At 47.1% G+C, this 21,212-nt stretch overlaps 1 protein-coding gene across 3 annotated transcripts in view; it reads right to left on the reverse strand.

The window, feature by feature from the left end:
* Window positions 1-21,212, reverse strand: part of THSD4 (thrombospondin type 1 domain containing 4) — a 1,279,073-nt gene that overhangs the window by 772,315 nt on the left and 485,546 nt on the right. The gene's annotated exons all lie outside the window — the stretch shown is intronic.

A 21,212-nucleotide genomic window follows, 5' to 3' on the forward strand; every position in this document is an offset into this window, starting at 1 on the left:
ACATCATTATAGATCATGTCCCCAAATCCCTTTGGGGAGTTGATCGGGCGGTCAACTCCTCAGAGAAGAAGCCTCCTGGATATTTAGGCTCAATACCACACATCAAGTTGGCCTTAATGAAAGAATAGTGTGGAGTATCTTTGGGTGATCCAGAATCGCAGTCAGCTATCTGACAAGAGATCAGCACTCATTGACGACTTTGAATCCGGACCAACAGTCATCCAGCAGATATATTGCATTGCATTAGGTTCCTTCGGACTTACTAAAGTTTTCTCATAGGTCTTTGTTTAATTATTGATGACTTAACGCATTCATTCACCTGTCTATCCATTTTATGGTCCTTATCCCTCCACTGCCCCCTTCCTTTTTTTTCCCCTTTATCTTTTAAACGTTCATGCCTTTTCTGTACCCCTACTTTATGTTTTGCTCTGTATTAGATATAGATGCATGATCATTATCCTTCTTTCAGTCCTGTTTCAGCAGCAGCACTGATTTACATGTTCCAGCCTGCATGGGGTTAATCCCCACACCGTGATTGCACTGTCATGTGTTTTGCATGCCTCTCTTTACCCTCTATGCAGTTTGCCTTTCCTCCATCAATGTAATATCCACAGGTGCCAGTCTTCTAGGGTCGTTCTCAGCCTAGTGATGCTTCTCTATCATCTTTATTTCCTACACAGCCGCACAGTCCCTAGCAACCAAGCGCTCCCGTTGTTGCCTAGCAATGGATCGGCACGGACACTTCCGCGACGCACTTACACATCATCGCACAGCGCACTCACCGGGGCCGTGGGTGGCTTCACTCCTTCGGTTTGGCGGGCTTCATCTCTATTTGGGTAAGTTCTTTTCTGTGTGCTCACTCTCTCACATCTTGACAAAGGGGCTAGACACCCCAAAACATTGATGTTTCATGCTGTGCATTGACAATATATTTTGCTTAGCCACAAGACCCTGAGTGCCACAGTAATTTTTTCAAACTAGCCATTACCTTTACTGAAGGCAGCGGGGCACATCAGCCATTGGAGGAGTGCCGGGCTTCATGCATTTTTATATATATATATATATATATATATATATATATACACAGAGAGAGAGAAACACAATAGTATCTTTATCTCGCGCCAACCTGGGAGCGGCACAACGGGAGAGATCTTTGTTGGGAGACCTCAAAAGCATACATGAAAAACACAAAATTCCCAAGTGCGCTAAAGTGAAACGTAATTACACAATTCTTCTAATGTTCGTAGGAATGTAGACTGGAGGATGTTTAAATCTGGGGACCTGTAACAGACACCCCTCACCTAGGTTGTGTATTTTTTTGGTTGTACTTATTGACACAATTTTAAATTTTGAACTGTGTATAAAAATTCATATGTTCAACTGTATGATATTAAAACAACTTTTTACTAATTGGCCTGTTGGCCTCTTGTTTGGGTGACTATTTGGTGAGGGGTGTCTGTTACAGGTCCCCAGATTTAAACATCCTCCAGTCTACATTCCTACGAACATTAGAAGAATTGTGTAATTACGTTTCACTTTAGCGCACTTGGGAATTTTGTGTTTTTCATATATATATATATATATATATAGTAATTACTGCTAGTGCATGCATGATAATGTACATAATTAATAACAGCATTGCACTGTAGAGAATACACCATAGTCCTGTGCAGTATAATATAACAAACGGTCACGAGGACAACAATAGGGTGTGGAATCCAGTCCAGATATTCAGTTTGATCAAGTCTGAGCAACACCAAGGATGATTGCAGGCACCTGCCTGCCTGCTGTTAACATAGTTTCAGACATAAGAGACAGTGCTCCTGATGGTGAGCTAGTCACCCAGATGATAGGCCAGGCAGGTGGATACCGTGAGGGCTATTACACACGCTCCGGTTTTCCCCGGATGGCAAAAAGCCGGACAAACTTCGTCCGGCTTTTTGCCATCCGGGAGGGTCTTTCTCACACAACGGCTTTGAGCCATGTGTAATGCTGTGCGCATGCGCAGCAGCAGCGGCGGCTAAAAAAAAAACGATGCTTGTGAAAGCTCCCATTCACACACACGGTTCACTGCCTACAAAGACGGCATGGCCCCGGCCCGGTAGCCGGACCTTCCAGTGGATATTTCCGGCTGCAACCCGGCAGCTGTGCCAGGGCCGTGCCGTGTGAAAGGACACATTGCTCTGAATATGTCTCAGCAGCACGGCTGCGTCAAAAAACCGTCCGGGATTTTGCCGGGTGGTGGGAGCCGGCGTGTGTGTTACAGCCCTCAGAGGTCCTGGATCAATTGTTTCTGGAGAATGTACACTTTGCAGGCTAAGAACGGCTGTGAACTATTCTGCAACCTGTGGTTTGAGGGTAATTGCTTATGTTCAGTTGTGAATTCCCTAGTTGTGGAAAAGCTGGGGAAATAAACCTGCAGTAAGGAACTTTTTCTTGGTTTCTGTACTATATTATGCTATGTATCTGTTAAGCGCCTTGAGTCCTATTGGAGAAAGAGCGCTATATAAGTAAAATTATTATTATTATTATTATTATCCTTGTCACAGTACGTATTATGTATAATTCAAGTGCACAGTTTAAAACCTGATCACTAGAGGAGGGGGTGGACCTTCAGGCAGTGGGACCCACTGTTTTCCCCACTACCCCTATGGGCCAGTCCAACTCTGGACTAGGGCATGAAGGGCCCACATGGGTTTACAGTGGTATGGTACATTCTTAGGGGCCAGTGATGTGTGACGAGTTCAATGGCTGGGGAGGCACTGATTAGTGTCAGAGCCTAAATTTTCCCACACATATATGAACCATATGGTTCATGTGGTCATTTACAAAGTGGAGCGCTGCAAATTTGACTATACTAATGATTAGAAATTAGACTAATACAAAGATTATATTTATAAGTGACAGATATCTTCTTTGTATTACAGGTTGAGTATCCCATATCCAAATATTCTAAAATATGGATTATTACGAAATACAGAATTTTTGGAGTGAGACTGAGATAGTGAAACCTTTGTTTTCTGATGGCTCAATGTACACAAACTTTGTTTAATACACAGTTATTAAAAATACTGTATTAAATGACCTTCAGGCTGTGTTTAAGGTGTATATGAAACATATATGAATTGTGTGTATGTACACAAACTTTGTTAAGTATATTATAACATTGGCTAAAATGACCTTCAGGCTGTGTGTATAAGGTGTATATGAAACATAAATTTATTCTGTGCTTAGACTTAGGTCCCATCGCCTTCATATCTCATTTTGGTATGCAATTATTCCAAAATACGGAAAAATAGGATTTTAATTACCTACCGGTAAATCCTTTTCTCATAGTCCATAGAGGACGCTGGGGTCCAATTTAGTACCATGGGGTTTATACGGGTGATTTGGGAGCCACTGACACTTTAAGAGTTTAATAGTGTGGGCTGGCCCCTCCCTCTATGACCCTCCTACCAGACTCAGTCTAGAAATTGTGCCCAAGGAGATGGACATACTTCGAGAGAAGGAAATACACAAATAGTGGTGAGATTCACACCAGGTCCTCGCGAAGAGGAAGAGGCCTAGGATCCTCCAGCAGTAATGCCAGAAGATCCGCGTACCAAGCCCTTCTTGGCCAGTCCAGAGCAATGAGGATCGCCGGAATTCCTGCTCTTTTTATTAGTTTGAGAACCCTTGGGATGAGTGGAATTGGAGGAAACACATACACTGCCTCACACAGAACAAAAAAAGGATGTTATGATTCCCGTACTCCAGACCAGAGGGGATCTTATGACAGAGGTCTGAGTACTGGGAAGATATGCTGGTTGTGGGAGCAGGAGAGCCTAGTAACCCCTGGCGCCCTAACTCCGTTGTCTCGCCCGTGTTATCAGAAATCCCCTGCGAGACTATGGTTGCTTGAGCCCATGGCAGCCGCGTTCGAAGGGCGGATTATGTCTGCCCAACCCCGATGCCCCCGCAGGTCTTAATGGGAGACAAAGGGAAATCCGAGACAGGGTGATAACAAGGGGCCCTCTGACTAAGCAACCAGGCCAGGGGTTACAAGCTAACTAACTTAAACCAAAGGTATGTGCAGACTAGCCGCCAGGGAAAAGGACAACCAAAGATCCACTGATCCGTTACTCCTATCCAGCACTGCTGGATACCAGAGTGGATCTGTGGGAGCGGAATCCTCCGCAAAAGCTCCAGAACACAAATAAACTAAATAATAAACAGTAAGCGGACAAGCCGCAACACACGGCTGCGCCGCGACTCACGAACACCACAGGATGTTAAAGGTGCTCGGTCAGACTCCAGGAATAGATGACAAACTTCCGAGTACAGGATCACTGAGGACAGGAACAACCGGATTGAGCAGGACTGGAAACTCTCTGTAGCTGACACAGGCAAACAGGAAGCTATCACCGGCGTCTGTAAGAAGTCCTGAGAGTGCCTTTATTCAGGAACCCTCCAATCAGGATCCAGACAAGGTAATCTCAGGTAATGCCGTGCAGCTTGCATGCTGCATGGCCAGCACACCAAAATATAATTAGAACAGACCCAGCAACGGGGAACGCGGCCGAACGTGGCGTCCCCGTTGCTAAGGTCAGAGCGGCTCCGTGCGCCCGGCGTCTAGCGTTGCCAGGGAGCCGGCGGCTGTACGCGCACGGCGTCCCTGGTTGCTAGGCGCCGGGCCGCACCGACGAGCGGACCCCGGCGCCTAACAGTACCCCCCCCCTTGAGGAGGGGTCAAGGAACCCCTAAAGCCAGGTTTCTGAGGAAATTCTCGAAAAAATGCCCTTTTGAGCCTCGGGGCATGAAGATCCTCATCCAGGACCCAAGACCTTTCCTCTGGCCCATAACCTCTCCAATGTACCAAAAAATAAAGCCGACCCCGGGACAACTTGGAATCGAGAACCTTCTCCACCAGGAACTCCTGCTGACCCTGTACATTTATTGGTGATCTCCCCTGAGATATTTTACGAGGAAATCTACTAGACGAAACATATGGTTTCAGCAATGAGCAATGGAAGGTATTTCCGATCCGCAAAGTTTTTGGTAAACGTAACCGGAAAGCAACTGGATTGACTTTTTTGATAATGTGAAATGGTCCAATAAATCTAGGACCCAATCTGGCTGAGGTTTGTCGAAGTTTAATGTTGCGAGTCGACAACCACACCCTGTCTCCTACTTTAAAAGTGCACGGCCGCCGGAGCCTGTCAGAAATTTTTTTTTCCCGGAATGCTGCTTTTCTGAGAGCCAGGTGCACTTTTCTCCAAATAAGTTTAAGATGAGAGGTCAGGGCCAGAGAGGAGACAGAGGAATGTTGAAAAAATGAATTAGCTCTGGGGTGAAAACCAAAAACTGCAAAAAATGGAGACACATTGGTGGAGGAATGACAGGCATTATTATAAGCAAACTCCGCCAATGGAAGAAACTCAGACCAGTCATTTTGGAGTTTGGCCGAGTACAAACGCAAATATTGTTTTAGAGATTGGTTAACTCGCTCAGTCTGCCCATTGGATTGGGGATGATAGCCGGACGTTAAAGATAATTTCATCTTTAACGAAGCACAAAAAGACTTCCAAAATTGTGCAATGAATTGTGGACCCCGATCAGAAACAATATCAGTGGGTAAGCCATGGAGTCTGAAAACATGGCGGAGGAACAAGACTGCCAATCCCTGGGCAGATGGCAATCGGGGAAGAGCAATGAAATGGGCCATTTTGCTAAAACGGTCCACTACCACCCATATGACTCGGCATCCGGCTGACAGAGGGAGGTCCACCACAAAATCCATGGAGATATGCGACCATGGCCTAAGAGGAACATTCAAGGGCATAAGTTGACCTATAGGCAAAGAACGGGGAACTTTATGCTGTGCACAGACCTGACACGAAAAAACAAACTCTTTAATGTCTTTGGAAAGACCAGGCCACCATACTGAGCGGGAGACTAATTCCAAAGTCTTAGCGATTCCCGGATGCCCGGCAACTTTGCTATCATGAAACTCCGTCAAAACAGTTGCTCTCAAAAACTCAGGGACAAAAAGACGACCAGCAGGAGTATTTCCAGGAGCTTGATGTTGAAGCAGCTTTAACTGGGTAAATATATCCTGTGTGAGGCCTGCCCGAATGACTGAAGACGGAAGTATGGGAGTAACAGGACTGTTGTCTTGAACTGGAAGAAAACTGCGTGACAGGGCATCTGCCTTAGTATTCTTGGAACCTGGCCTGAAGGTGATAATGAATTTGAAACGAGTAAAAAATAAAGCCCAACGAGCCTGCCGGGCATTCAGTCGTTTAGCTGATTCAATGTATTGAAGATTTTTGTGATCAGTCAAAACTGAAATGGTATGAGTCGCTCCTTCAAGCCAATGCCTCCACTCCTCGAAAGCCCATTTAATAGCCAGCAATTCCCGGTTACCAACATCGTAGTTGGATTCTGCAGATGAGAATTTCCTGGACATAAAGGCACAAGGATGTAATTCAAGGGAATCCGGATCCTTCTGAGAAAGGATAGCCCCTACTCCAACCTCCGAGGCATCAACCTCAACAATGAAAGGCAATTCTGGGTTGGGATGTCTAAGGACAGGGGCTGAGACAAAGGCTTGTTTCAAGGCCTGAAAAGATAACTCAGCTTCACGTGACCAATTGGTAGGATCTGCTCCCTTCTTAGTCAGTGCCACAATGGGAGCAACTAGGTCAGAGAAAGAGTGAATAAATCTTCTATAGTAGTTCGCAAACCCTAAAAAGCGCTGAATTGCTTTTAAGTTGGTGGGTTGCGCCCAACTAAGGATGGCTTGGAGCTTCTTTGGTTCCATACGGAATCCCCGAGGGGAAATAATGTACCCTAAAAAGGATACCTCCGTGACATGAAATTCACACTTCTCCAGCTTGGCATATAGGTGATTTTCACGTAATTTCTTTAGAACCTGACGCACCTGGGTAACATGTTGTTCTACAGAGTCAGAATATATCAAAATATCGTCTAAGTAGACTACAACGAATCTTCCAAGAAATTCACGGAGCACATCGTTAATGAGATCCTGGAAAACTGCCGGAGCGTTAGACAGGCCAAATGGCATAACCAGATACTCATAGTGGCCTGACTGAGTACTGAATGCCGTTTTCCACTCATCCCCTGACTTGATTCTGATGAGGTTATATGCTCCTCTCAGGTCAATCTTGGAAAAAATCACAGCCGAACGTAGCTGATCAAAGAGGACAGAGATCAGCGGCAGAGGGTAAGTATTCTTTACTGAGATTTTATTCAAAGCTCTAAAGTCAATGCAGGGTCTGAGTGAACCATCCTTCTTCTCTACGAAGAAGAAACCTGCACTTAAAGGGGATTTAGATGGCCTGATAAATCCTTTCCCAAGGCTTTCTTTCACATACTCATTCATGGCCACAGTTTCAGGACCAGACAATGCATATAACCTTCCTTTAGGCAACGTGGCACCAGGAATTAGCTCAATGGCACAATCATAAGGCCTATGGGGAGGCAGAATATCCGCATTGCCCTTGGAAAATACATCAACAAAATCCTGGTATTCCCCAGGAATGGGTGCGGGAACGGCGGCAGCTACTCGGATAGGAAGCGTAATACATTCTTTATTACAGATGGTACCCCATTGTAAGATCTCCCCCGACTGCCAATCAATGATGGGATTATGAAAGGCCAGCCAAGGGTGACCCAGAACCACAGGAACTGCTGGACAATGGGTAAGGAAAAACTCAATCTTTTCAGAATGCAGAGCTCCTACCGAGAGTAAAACAGGAGGTGTGCATAGAGAAATAACCCCATTGGACAAGGGACTCCCATCTAAACCATGCATGGTGACACACCTACCCAAGGTTAACTGAGGAATACCTAAGGCCTTGGCCCATGTTAAATCCATAAAGTTCCCTGCAGCTCCACTGTCCACAAAAGCAGAGACCGAGGAACAGAGGCTGCCAAAGGAAACTTTAGCAGGAACTAACAGTGAATTATTTGAGGAGATAAGCTGCAGACCAAAGTGAACCCCCTCACAACTCACTTGGTCAGGAAGTTTCCCGACTTGTTCGGACAACTACGGGCAAAATGTCCCTTACCTCCACAGTATAAACAAAGACCAGAATTTTGCCTCCTGGTTCTTTCTTCAAGAGACAATTTGGAAAGACCTATCTGCATAGGCTCCTCCATGTCTACAGGAATGGAAAGAACACAAGGAGTAGACCCGACAGATGCCCCTTTTTCAGCCCTCCGCTCTCTGAGCCGACGATCTATCTTAATAGAGAGCTCCATGAGTTTATCGAGAGTCTCAGGAGCGGGATACTGAAGGAGACTGTCTTTTATAGATTCAGATAAGCCGAGGCGAAACTGACTGCGTAGGGCTGGGTCATTCCATCCACAGTCGTTCGACCAACGGCGAAACTCCGTACAATAACTCTCTGCGGGATTCCTACCCTGTCTAAGAGCACGCAACTGACTCTCAGCGGACGCCTCTCTATCAGGGTCGTCATACAATAGCCCTAAAGATTTTAAAAAGGCGTCTACAGACGATAAGGCTGGATCGTCTGTCTTTAAACCAAAAGCCCAGGTCTGAGGATCCCCCTGAAGCAGAGAAATAATAATTCCAACCCGCTGAGCCTCCGTACCTGAGGAGACTGGTCTTAAACAAAAATAAAGTTTACAAGACTCTTTAAAATTAAAAAACTGTTTTCTATCCCCAGAAAAACGGTCAGGCAGATGCATTTTTGGTTCAGGGATGACCCTCGGGGAAGTCCGTAACAGATCTTCCTGTGACCTCACCCGGAGGGACAGATCCTGAACCATCTGAGTAAGTTCTTGAATCTGACTAACTAGAAGCTGGCCAGGATTTGGCCCAACACCGGCGGGATTCATGAGGCCGACAAAATCTCCCAACTGAATAAGTGAAAAAAAAGATTAACTCCTGTTAATTTAAATTTCTTTTTTTTTTTTTTTTTGTCTGGCCGGTGATAATGTTATGATTCCCGTACTCCAGACCAGAGGGGATCTTATGACAGAGGTCTGAGTACTGGGAAGATATGCTGGTTGTGGGAGCAGGAGAGCCTAGTAACCCCTGGCGCCCTAACTCCGTTGTCTCGCCCGTGTTATCAGAAATCCCCTGCGAGACTATGGTTGCTTGAGCCCATGGCAGCCGCGTTCGAAGGGCGGATTATGTCTGCCCAACCCCGATGCCCCCGCAGGTCTTAATGGGAGACAAAGGGAAATCCGAGACAGGGTGATAACAAGGGGCCCTCTGACTAAGCAACCAGGCCAGGGGTTACAAGCTAACTAACTTAAACCAAAGGTATGTGCGGACTAGCCGCCAGGGAAAAGGACAACCAAAGATCCACTGATCCGTTACTCCTATCCTGCACCGCTGGATACCAGAGTGGATCTGTGGGAGCGGAATCCTCCGCAAAAGCTCCAGAACACAAATAAACTAAATAATAAACATTAAGCGGACAAGCCGCAACACACGGCTGCGCCGCGACTCACGAACACCACAGGATGTTAAAGGTGCTCGGTCAGACTCCAGGAATAGATGACAAACTTCCGAGTACAGGATCACTGAGGACAGGAACAACCGGATTGAGCAGGACTGGAAACTCTCTGTAGCTGACACAGGCAAACAGGAAGCTATCACCGGCGTCTGTAAGAAGTCCTGAGAGTGCCTTTATTCAGGAACCCTCCAATCAGGATCCAGACAAGGTAATCTCAGGTAATGCCGTGCAGCTTGCATGCTGCACGGCCAGAACACCAAAATATAATTAGAACAGACCCAGCAACGGGGAACGCGGCCGAACGTGGCGTCCCCGTTGCTAAGGTCAGAGCGGCTCCTTGCGCCCGGCGTCTAGCGTTGCCAGGGAGCCGGCGGCTGTACGCGCATGGCGTCCCTGGTTGCTAGGCGCCGGGCCGCACCGACGAGCGGACCCCGGCGCCTAACAAAGGAAAGCCAAGCTAACCAACTTGGAATAATTAAGCAACGGCTGAACCAACAATACTGAACCAAGTAACTATGCAGGAATATAAAGCACTGGGCGGGCGCCCAGCATCCTCTATGGACTATGAGAAAAGGATTTACCGGTAGGTAATTAAAATCCTATTTTCTCTTACATCCTAGAGGATGCTGGGGTCCAATTTAGTACCATGGGGATGTACCAAAGCTCCCAGTATGGGAGGGAGAGTGCTGAGGTTCCTGCAGAACTGCTTGATCAAACTTTAGGTCCTCAGAGGCCAAAGTATCGAACTTGTAGAACTTAGCAAACGTGTTCGACCCTGACCAGGTAGCTGTTCGGCAAAGCTGTAAAGCCGAGACACCCCGGGCACCGCCCAGGAAGAACCCACCTTACAAGTAGAGTGGGCCTGAACAGAATTTGGAATCCGCAATCCTGCTGTCGAATAAGCATGCTGGATAGTAAGCCTAATTCAGCAAGAAACCGTCTGCTTAGAAGTAGGACACCCAATCGTGTTGGAATAATAAAGGACAAATAGAGCGTCCGATTTCCTGTGACGAGAAGTTCTCTTCATATATATCTTCAAAGCCCGCACAACATCCAAGGACTTTGAGCTAATTGAGGTGTCAGTAACCACTGGCACCTCAATAGGTTGGTTTATATAAAAAGCAGACACAACCTCTGGAAGAAATTGCTGACGCGTTCTGAGCTCAGCTCTATCCTCATGGAAAATCAAGTAGGGGATCTAGTGCGACAATGCACCCAATTCTGACACACATCTTGCAGATGCCAATGCCAACAGTGTGACCGCTTTCCAAGTAAGAAACTTTACGTCCACCTCCTGTAAAGGTTCGGACCAATCCGAGTGCAGGAATTCCAGCACCACAATAAGATCCCAAGGTGTCGTAGGAGGCACAAAGGGTGGATGGATGTGCAGGACTCCTTTCAAGAAAGTCTGAACCTCGGGGATAGCAGCCACTTGTTTCTGGAATAAAATGGACAAGGCCGAAATCTGGACTTTGACTGAGCCCAAGCATAGGCCCACATCCACACCAGCTTGCAGAAAGAGGAGAAAACATCCCAGTTAAAACTCCACCGTAGGAAACTTCTTGGATTCACACCAAGAGACTTTTTCCAAATCCGATGGTAATATTTAGACGTTACCCCCTTCCTAACTTGGATCAGAGTAGGAATAACCTTGGTCGGAATGCCCTACCGAGCTAGGATCTGGCGTTCAACCTCCATGCCGTCAAACGTAGCCACGGTAAGTCTTGATAGGCGAACGGCCCCTGTTGTAGAAGTTCCTCGCGAAGAGGAAGAGGCCTTGGATCCTACAGCTGTAATGGCAGAAGATCCGCGTACCAAGCCCTTCTTGGCCAGTCCAGAGCAATGTGGATCGCCGGAATTCCTGATCTTTTTATTAGTTTGAGAATTCTTGGGATGAGTGGAAGTGGAGGGAACACATACACTGACTGGAACACCCACGGAATCACCGTGAGCTGAAACAGTACCTCCGAAGCTTCTTGTTGAGGCGAGAGGCCATCATGTCTATTTGAGGTACACCCCATTGAACACCTCCGGGTGTAGGCCCCATTCTCCTGGATGGAGATCGTGTCTGCTGAGGAAGTCCGCTTCCCAGTAGTCCACTCCCAAAATGAAGATCGCCGACAACGCCAGTGCGTGTCTTTCTGCCCAGAGGAGGATTTTTGTTACCTCTCACATTGCAGCCCTGCTCTTCATTCTGCCCTGCCTGTTTATGTTAGACACTGCTGTGATGTCCGACTGAACTTGAATGGCTCGATCTTGCAGAAGATGTGCCGTTGTATATGGCCCTTAGTTCCAGAATGTTTATTGGAAGGACAGATTCCTGACTTGACCACCTTCCTTGGAAGTTTTCCCCTTGGGTGACTGCTCCCCAACCTCTGAGGCTTGCATCCGTGGTTAGAAGAATCCAATTCTGAATTCCGAACCTGCGGCCCTTGAGCAGGTGAGAAGTTTGCAGCCACCAGAGGAGTGAAATTCTGGCTTTCGGTGACAGGCGTATCCGCTGGTGCATGTGAAGATGTGATCCCGACCACTTGTCCAGGAGATCTAGCCGGAAGAACCTTGCATGGAATCTTCCATACTGTAGAGCCTCGTAGGAGGCTACCATCTTCCCCAAAAGGCAAATGCACTGATGAACTGATACCCGGGCTGGACGCAAGACATCCCAGACCATTGATTGGATCACCAACACTTTCTCCAGTTGTAGAAACACCCTCTGCACTTCTGTGTCGCGTATCATCCCCAGGAAGTGCAGTCTCCTTGTCGGTTCCAAATGTGACTTTGGAATGTTCAGGATCCACCCATGACCCCAGAGTAGTTGAGTTGAGAGTGTAATACTCTGCAACAGCTTCTCCTTGGAAGATGCTTTTATCAGCAGATCGTCCAGATATGGAATTATGGTGGTCATTCAGAGTTGTTCACTCGCTAGCAGTTTTTAGCAGCCGTGCAAACGCTATGCCGCCTCCCACTAGGAGTGTATTTTAGCTTATCAGAAGTGCGAATGAAAGGATCGCAGAGCGGCTACAAAGTTTTTTTGTGCAGTTGTAGAGTAGCTCAATACCTACTCAGCGCTTGCGATGACATCAGACTGTTCAGTTCCTGTTTTGACGTCACAAACACACCCTGCGTTCGCCCAGCCACGCCTGTGTTTTTCCTGGCATTCCTGCGTTTTCTCGAACACTCCCTGAAAACAGTCAGTTGACACCCAGAAACGCCCACTTCATGTCAATCACTCTGCGGCCAGCAGTGCGACTGAAAAGCTTTGCTAGACCTTGTGTGAAACTACATCGTTCGTTGTAATAGTACGCCCCATACGCATGCGCAGAAGTGCCGCTTTTTTGCCTCATCGCTGCACAGCGAACGAATGCAGCTAGCAATCAACTCGGAATGACCACCTATGTTCACTCCCTCTTTGCGGAGGAGGAGCATCATCTCCGCCATGACCTTGGTGAACATCCATGGTGCGGTGGAGAGGCTGAATGGTAATGTCTGGAACTGATAGTGACAGTCCTGTAGGGCAAACCATAGATAGGCCTGGTGAGGCGGCCAGATCGGAATGTGAAGGTACGCATCCTTGATATCCAGGGATACTAAGAATTCCCCCTCCTCCAGACCTGAGATCACCATTCTCAGAGACTCCATCTTGAATTGGAAAACCCTCAAGTAAGGGTTCAATGACTTCAGGTTCAAAAGAGGCCTTACTGAACCGTCCGGTTTCGGTACCACAAACAGGTTTGAGTAATAACCCTTGGTTATAAGGTAAGGTGGAACTGGAACAATGACATTTGTTCATACCAATTTTTCAATGGCTTCCTGTAGGATAGCACTTTCTGTCAGCGAAACTGGTAAGCCTGATTTGAAGAATCTGTGAGGTGGGAGTTCCTGAAACTCCAGTCTGTATTCCTGGGCAACAATATCTGTCACCCAGGGATCCAGGCATGATGACGCCCAGACATGACTTAAATCTTTTAGACTCGCTCCCACCTGTCCGATATCCAGGCTGGGAGGTCCACCGTCATGCGGAAGATTTTGAGGAAGCAAAACCTGGTTTCTGTTCCTGGGAACCTGGTGGTGCAGGTTTTCTGGATTTTCCCCTACCGCCTCTAAAGAAGGTGGGGGGAGATTTGGAATTTTTACATTTTGCGGTCCAAAAGGACTGCAGTGAAGGCATAGGATAAGATTTACTAGCCGATGCTGCTGCGGAGGGAAGAAATGTCGACTTACCCGCAGTCGCCGTGGAAATCCACACATCCAATGCGTTCCCAAATAGTGCCTGATCTGTGAAGGGTAGGTTCTCCACACTTTTCTTGGATTCTGCATCCGCAGTCCATTGGCGTAGCCAGAGTCCTCTGGGTGCCGATACTGCCATGGAAATAGCCCTCGCACTAAGCAGGCCAAGGTCCTTCATGGCCTCCACTATGAAACCTGCAGAATCCTGTATGTGACTTAAAACAAGTCAATGTCACTCCTATCCATAGTATCTAAGTCCTCTAGTAAAGTGCCTGACCATTTTACTATGGCTTTAGAAATCCACACACAGGTAATAGTGGGCCTTAAGGCCAGTGATTTGAGCGTAGTCTCAATTTTGCGGTCAGCCGGCTCCTTTAAGGCGGTTGAACCAGACACAGGTAAAACCACCTTTTTAGACAACCTAGATACAGAAGCGTCTACTATAGGCGGGTTTTCCCACTTCTTCCTATTCTCTTCAGGGAAAGGGAAAGCAATGAGCATTCTTTTAGCAATTTGGAATTTTTTCTCTTGGTTTTCCCAGGATTTTTCAAATAAGGAGTTTAACTCCTTTCAATCCGGGAAGGTGAGCGAGCATTTCTTATTTACTGTAAAATAAGTAGTGGTGTGCACCAGACATTTTTCGGGTTTTGTGTTTTGGTTTTGGATTCGGTTCCGCAGCCATGTTTTGGATTCGGACGCGTTTTGGCAAAACCTCCCTGAAATTTTTTTGTCGGATTCGGGTGTGTTTTGGATTCGGGTGTTTTTTTTACAAAAACTCCTCAAAAACAGCTTAAATCATAGAATTTGGGGGTCCTAAAATTTGCACCGAGGTCGCTGGATGACTAGCTAAGCGACCCAAGTGGCCGACACAAACACCTGGCCCATCTAGGAGTGGCACTGCAGTGTCAGACAGGATGGCAGATTAAAAAAATAGTCCCCAAACAGCACATGATGCAAAGAAAAAAAGAGGCGCAATGAGGCAGCCGTGTGACTAAGCTAAGCGACCCAAGTGGCCGACACAAACACCTGGCCCATCTAGGAGTGGCACTGCAGTGTCAGACAGGATGGCAATTCAAAAAAATAGTCCCCAAACAGCACATGATGCAAAGAAAAAAAGAGGTGCACCAAGGTCGCTATATACTATATATATATACTGCGCACAAAAACTTAAATGCACCACAGGTATGGATGGATAGTACACTTGATGACACAGAGGTAGGTAGAGCAGTGGACTACTGTACCGTACTGCTATATATTATATACTGGTGGTCAGCAAAATTATGCACTGTCCTACTACTGTATATATATATACTGCGCAAAAAAACTTAAATGCACCACAGGTATGGATGGATAGTATACTTGACGACACAAAGGTAGGTAGAGCAGTGGCCTACCGTACCGTACTGCTATATAATATATACTGGTGGTCAGCAAAATTATGCACTGTCCTACTACTGTATATATATACTGCGCACAAAAACTTAAATGCACCACAGGTATGGATGGATAGTATACTTGATGACACAGAGGTAGGTAGAGCAGTGGCCTACTGTACCATACTGCTATATATTATATACTGGTGGTCAGCAAAATTATGCACTGTCCTACTACTGTATATATATACTGCGCAAAAAAACTTAAATGCACCACAGGTATGGATGGATAGTATACTTGATGACACAGAGGTAGGTATAGCAGTGGCCTACTGTACCGTACTGCTATATATTATATACTGGTGGTCAGCAAAATTATGCACTGTCCTACTACTGTATATATATACTGCGCAAAAAAACTTAAATGCACCACAGGTATGGATGGATAGTATACTTGACGACACAGAGGTAGGTAGAGCAGTGGCCTACTGTACCGTACTGCTATATATTATATACTGGTGGTCAGCAAAATTATGCAGTGTCCTACTACTGTATATATACTGCGCACAAAAAAACTTAAATGCACCACAGGTATGGATGGATAGTATACTTGACGACACAGAGGTAGGTAGAGCAGTGGACTACTGTACCGTACTGATATAATTCTGGTGGTCACTGGTCAGCAAAATTCTGCACTGTCCTCCTACTATATACTACAATGCAGCACAGATATGGAGCGTTTTTCAGGCAGAGATTGTATAATACTGGTGGTCACTGGTCAGCAAAACTCTGCACTGTCCTCCTACTATATAATACTGCTGGTCCCCAGTCCCCACAATAAAGCAATTAGCACACTGAGCACAGATATTTGCAGCACACTGAGCACAGATATGGAGCATTTTTTCAGGCAGAGAACGTAGATATTTGCAGCACACTGAGCACAGATATTTGCAGCACACTGAGCACAGATATTTTCAGCACACTGAGCACAGATATTTTCAGCACACTGAGCACAGATATTTGCAGCACACTGAACACAGAAACTGAGAGAACGCCAGCCACGTCTTCTCACTATCATCTCCAATGCACGAGTGAAAAATGGCAGCGACGTGCGGCTCCTTATATATAATACGAATCTCGCGAGAATACGACAGCGGGATGATGACATTCGGGTGCGCTCGGGTTAACCGAGCAAGGCGGGAGGATCAGAGTCTGCCTCGGAACCGTGTAAAATGGGTGAAGTCCGGGGGGGGGGGGGGTTCGGATCCCGAGGAACCAAACCCGCTCATCACTAAAAATAAGATTCCCCTTCCGGCTCAGGTACCTTCTCCGTAATATGTAAAACATCCCTAATGGCTTCAATCATGAGCTGCACCCCTTTAGCAAGGGATGCATCTTCCCCCTGCATATCCCCATCACCGTCCCCTGTATCAGAGTCAGTATCAGTGTCAGCTTGCATTATCTGGGCAAGTGTACGCTTTTGCGGGTATGTAGGTGGGCTCTTAGACGAAGTAGTGGGAGCTGAAAATTTCAAACTCTCTACAGATTTTCTCAAAACTGTGTCTCCTTCTCAGTATGTGACATCCTATTTGAAATCTGGGATATCATTCCCCTTAAAGAATCAACCCATGGGGGTTCGGATTCAGAAGGCTTAGACAGCCTACTGCAGTCCTGAGTACATGGAATAGACTCCTCAGGAGACGATAAACACTCTGCAGCACAGGACACAGAGTCCTTAAACATGGTAATGTGGGATATACACACACAGGAAAATGTCAGACACAGAGAGTCACAGAGTATAAGGAGCCAGCCACACAGCGCCCCTGTAGGCAATTATGATAAAAGCCTGGCGCAGACTAACTACCCTTAATAGGGTAATTAGTACTAGTATCACACTCCCCCCTGTCTATAACACCCTGGTACTGCAGAGGTATGCTGGAGGGATGTGGAGGGCAGCGCTCCCTGTCAGCGTTCTTTCCTATGTATCTGCAGGGAGAAAATGGCGCTGGTGAGTGCTGGATCGCTGAGAGAAAGCCCCGCCCCTAGCAATGGCGCGCGGCTTCCCGCACTAATTGTTTATACTGGCCTGAAGTGTTTGTTGCTAACAGCGGGATTAGCCTCTGTTAGCTGAGTGACCAGTTTAGGGTGAATTGTGCATGTTCAGGACGCCCCTCAAAGCGCTTACACAAAGTGTTGCTGAGCTGTCCAGAGCGCAGCATTCCAGAGCTGCGCTCCCACCCTTGTGCAGCCATACCTGCCGGCGACCCGCTAACCAGGACGCCGGCACTGTACTCATCACACTTCTTTCTTCTGGCTCTGTTAGGGGGTGGCGGCTGTGCTGCAGGAGTGAGCGGTCGCCTCGTGGGCTTGCGATCAGCACCGTCAGGAGCTCAGTGTCCTGTCAGCGAAGATAGAGAACCATTCATTCTTCAGGAAGTTGGTTCCTACTCCCCCCCTAAGTCCCACGAAGCAGGGAGGCTGTTGCCAGCAGCCTTCCTGTACCTAACAACTCTTAGAAAAAAATAAAACTAGAAAAACTCCTAGGAGCTCCCCTAGCTGTGACCGGCTCCTCCGGGCACATTTTCTAAACGGAGTCTGGTAGGAGGGGCCAGCCTACACTATTAAACTCTTAAAGTGCCAGTGGCTCCCAAAGGACCCATCTATACCCCATGGTACTAAATTGGACCCCAGCATCCTCTAGAACGTAAGAGAAAATACGATATCCAAAATACTTCTGGTTCCAAGCATTTTAGATAAGGGATACTCAACCTGTATTCTAATTATTTTTTTAGTCAAAACTCTGGAGTATACTGGAGTGTGACAGGTGAGGCTGTGACTACCCTGCCTACCTGAAGTCACTGTGCATGGGCACAGACACCACAGACGTTTGGCTAACTATTAGAGAGAGCATGGTCTGGACTGCTTGATAAATATATATAGTAAATACCAGTGGCGTAAATTCGTCACAGTCACCCGGAGGCAAGTTCATACCAGTTGCCCCCCCTTATATTTAGATAAATATATGTATGTGTGTGTGTGCATGGAGTGTTCTGAATTTTTTTTTTAATATACTGTATATATACATTTCATTGTCTTTTATTTTAAATCACACATTTCTTAGCAGTCATGCCCAGGATTAGAACCCACTAGCAGCAGACACTTTACTGATGGAGCTATTTGCTCCAGTACAGGAAGCATGAGAATTGTAACTATATGAAGTTATGTGTAATTGTCAGAGAAGTAACTTCATATAGTGAAAAGATAGCGGCAGCCATCAATTAACTTACTTCAATGGTGTCACAGAATGGGAGGAGAAGAGCCCCCCTTCAGAGCAGGAGCCCGGCGGCAGATGACTCCGTTGCCTCCCAGAGTTCTGCCTCTGGTAAATACTATTAGTGCATGCATGATAATGTACGAGATAAGCAACTGTCGAAAATACACCATAGTCCTGTGTACCAACAAACGTATAATGTACAACTGATGTGCACAGTCTGGAATCTGATCTTTAGAGGAGGATGTGGGGCCCACCAGGGGTTTTCCCTGTGCCCCAGTGGACCAGTCCAACCTTAGTTACAGGCAGTATTGCCAAAATGTCCTTAAAAAGTACTGTATCTTGAGTTCTCCGCATATAGGGGGTGATTCTGAGTTGTTCGCTCGCTAGCTGCTTTTAGCAGCATTGCACACGCTAAGCCGCCGCCTACTGGGAGTGTATCTTAGCATAGCAGAATTGCTAACGAAAGCTTTGCTAATTTTCTCGTAACGATTACCCCGCAGTTTCTGAGTAGCTCCAGACTTACTCAGCCATTGCGACCAGCTCAGTCCTTTTCGTTCCTGGTTTGACATCACAAACACACCCAGCGTTTGCCCAACCATTCCCCCGTTTCTCCAGCCACTCCTGCGTTTTGCAACTCGAACACCTGCGTTTTTCTGCACACTCCCATAAAACGGCCAGTTTCCGCCCAGAAACACCCACTTCCTGTCAATCACACTACGATCAGCACAGCGATGAAAAAGCTTTGTTATTTTGTGTGTAAAATACCTAACTTTTGTGTAAAATAACTAAGCGCATGCGCTCTGCGAACCTTGCGCATGCGCAGTAAGCAACTAATCGCAGTATAGCGAAAATCGGCAACGAGCGAACAACTCGGAATGACCCCCATAGTTTTGTTGAAAACATTGGAATGAAAAAGCATATATGTAGTCATATAGTTTTATTTGTTTTACATACAGAAGTCCCTTCCATGTGCTGTCGCAACATGTAGCACTCCTCTTTCACATGTTTTCATATACTTTATTGATGCATATAAAAATGCAACTCTATGACAGGTATCCACTTGTTTTATTTACTGTATGTAATTCCAAGCAGTTTCTGCAGTGGCGCTAAATGGTATATACTGTATCCCCCCCCCCCCCCCCCTTCAAGAAAGAAAGAAAGAAAGAAAGAAAGAAAGAAAGAAAGAAAGAAAGAAAGAAAGAAAGAAAGAAAGAAAGAAAGAAAGAAAGGAGTTTTGTGGGAATTAACATTATCACCATAATAAGAAAGAGTTTGGCATGCTCATAGGTAATTCCATCATCTCCGAGTAATGGAACTAGGGAACCACCTGGTCCTGAACCAGCTGAACTGTATACTGTAATACTATGGTAACCAAGGTAAAACTATGTATGAGGCTGTATAATGTTTTAGCTGCCAGAGTCTTAATTAAACTAATCAAATATCCTGGTATATGGAACTGGAAAATATGTCATAACAATCTTAGTAATATCATTTCTCATACGACTGTTCAGTGCCGACAAATATTCCATGGATCTTGAAAGTTTGCTTCAATACAATACTTTAAGCCGTTCCTGGTGAAAGCAACATTGTATCTTCCTTACATCTTCCATACACGCAGCAGTGGCGTAACTACTGCCCCCGCAGTCCTCGCGGTGGCTTGGGGGCGAGGGGCTGCGGGGGCGCCACTGACTTTGCACAGATTGACATGCGGACGAGCGTCCGCATGTCAATCTGCGGTCTCCTTCCCTCCGCTGCTGTAAGGAGGGACACGGAGCGCACATCGCGCGCCTCTCCTGTGTCCCTCCCTGACTCTCCCCCGGCCTGTCTAATAAAGGAAGTGCCGTTCGTGAGCTCTGATTGGCTAACGAACCAGCACTTCCTTTATTAGACCGGCAGGAGAGCCAGGAGGGACACAGGAGAGGCGCGCTATGCGCTCCGTGTCCCTCCAACACAAAGGAGCAGGGGGGGGGGGGGGGTGAGCAAGGCACTGTGGGGGAATATCTGGCACTGGGGGCATATACCTGGCACTGTGGGGGAAGATCTGGCACTGGGGGCATATACCTGGCACTGTGGGGGAAGATCTGGCACTGGGGGCATATACCTGGCACTGTGGGGGAAGATCTGGCACTGGGGGGCATATACCTGGCACTGTGGGGGAAGATTTGGCACTGGGGGCATATACCTGGCACTGGGGGCATATACCTGGCACTGTGGGAGAATATTTGGCACTGGGGGGAGCAGGCACTGAGGGGGCATATGTGGCACTGTGGGGGAATATCTGGCACTGGGGGCATGTACCTGGCACTGTGGGGGAATATCTGGCACTGGGGGCATATACCTGGCACTGTGGGTGAAGATCTGGCACTGGGGGCATATACCTGGCACTGTGGGGGAAGATCTGGCACTGGGGGCATATACCTGGCACTGTGGGGGAAGATTTGGCACTGGGGGCATATACCTGGCACTGTGGGGGAAGATCTGGCACTGGGGGCATATACCTGGCACTGTGGGGGAAGATCTGGCACTGGGGGCATATACCTGGCACTGTCGGGGAAGATCTGGCACTGGGGGCATATACCTGGCACTGTGGGGGAAGATCTGGCACTGGGGGTATATACCTGGCACTGTGGGGGAAGATCTGGCACTGGGGACATATACCTGGCACTAGGGGCATATACCTGGCACTGTGGGGGAATATTTGGCACTGGGGGGAGCAGGCACTGAGGGGGCATATGTGGCACTGTGGGGGAATATCTGGCACTGGGGGCATATACCTGGCACTGTGGGGGAATATCTGGCACTGGGGGCATATACCTGGCACTGTGGGGGAATATCTGGCACTGGGGG

Source organism: Pseudophryne corroboree, chromosome 6 (assembly GCF_028390025.1).
Source record: "Pseudophryne corroboree isolate aPseCor3 chromosome 6, aPseCor3.hap2, whole genome shotgun sequence".
Taxonomy (NCBI): domain Eukaryota; kingdom Metazoa; phylum Chordata; class Amphibia; order Anura; family Myobatrachidae; genus Pseudophryne; species Pseudophryne corroboree.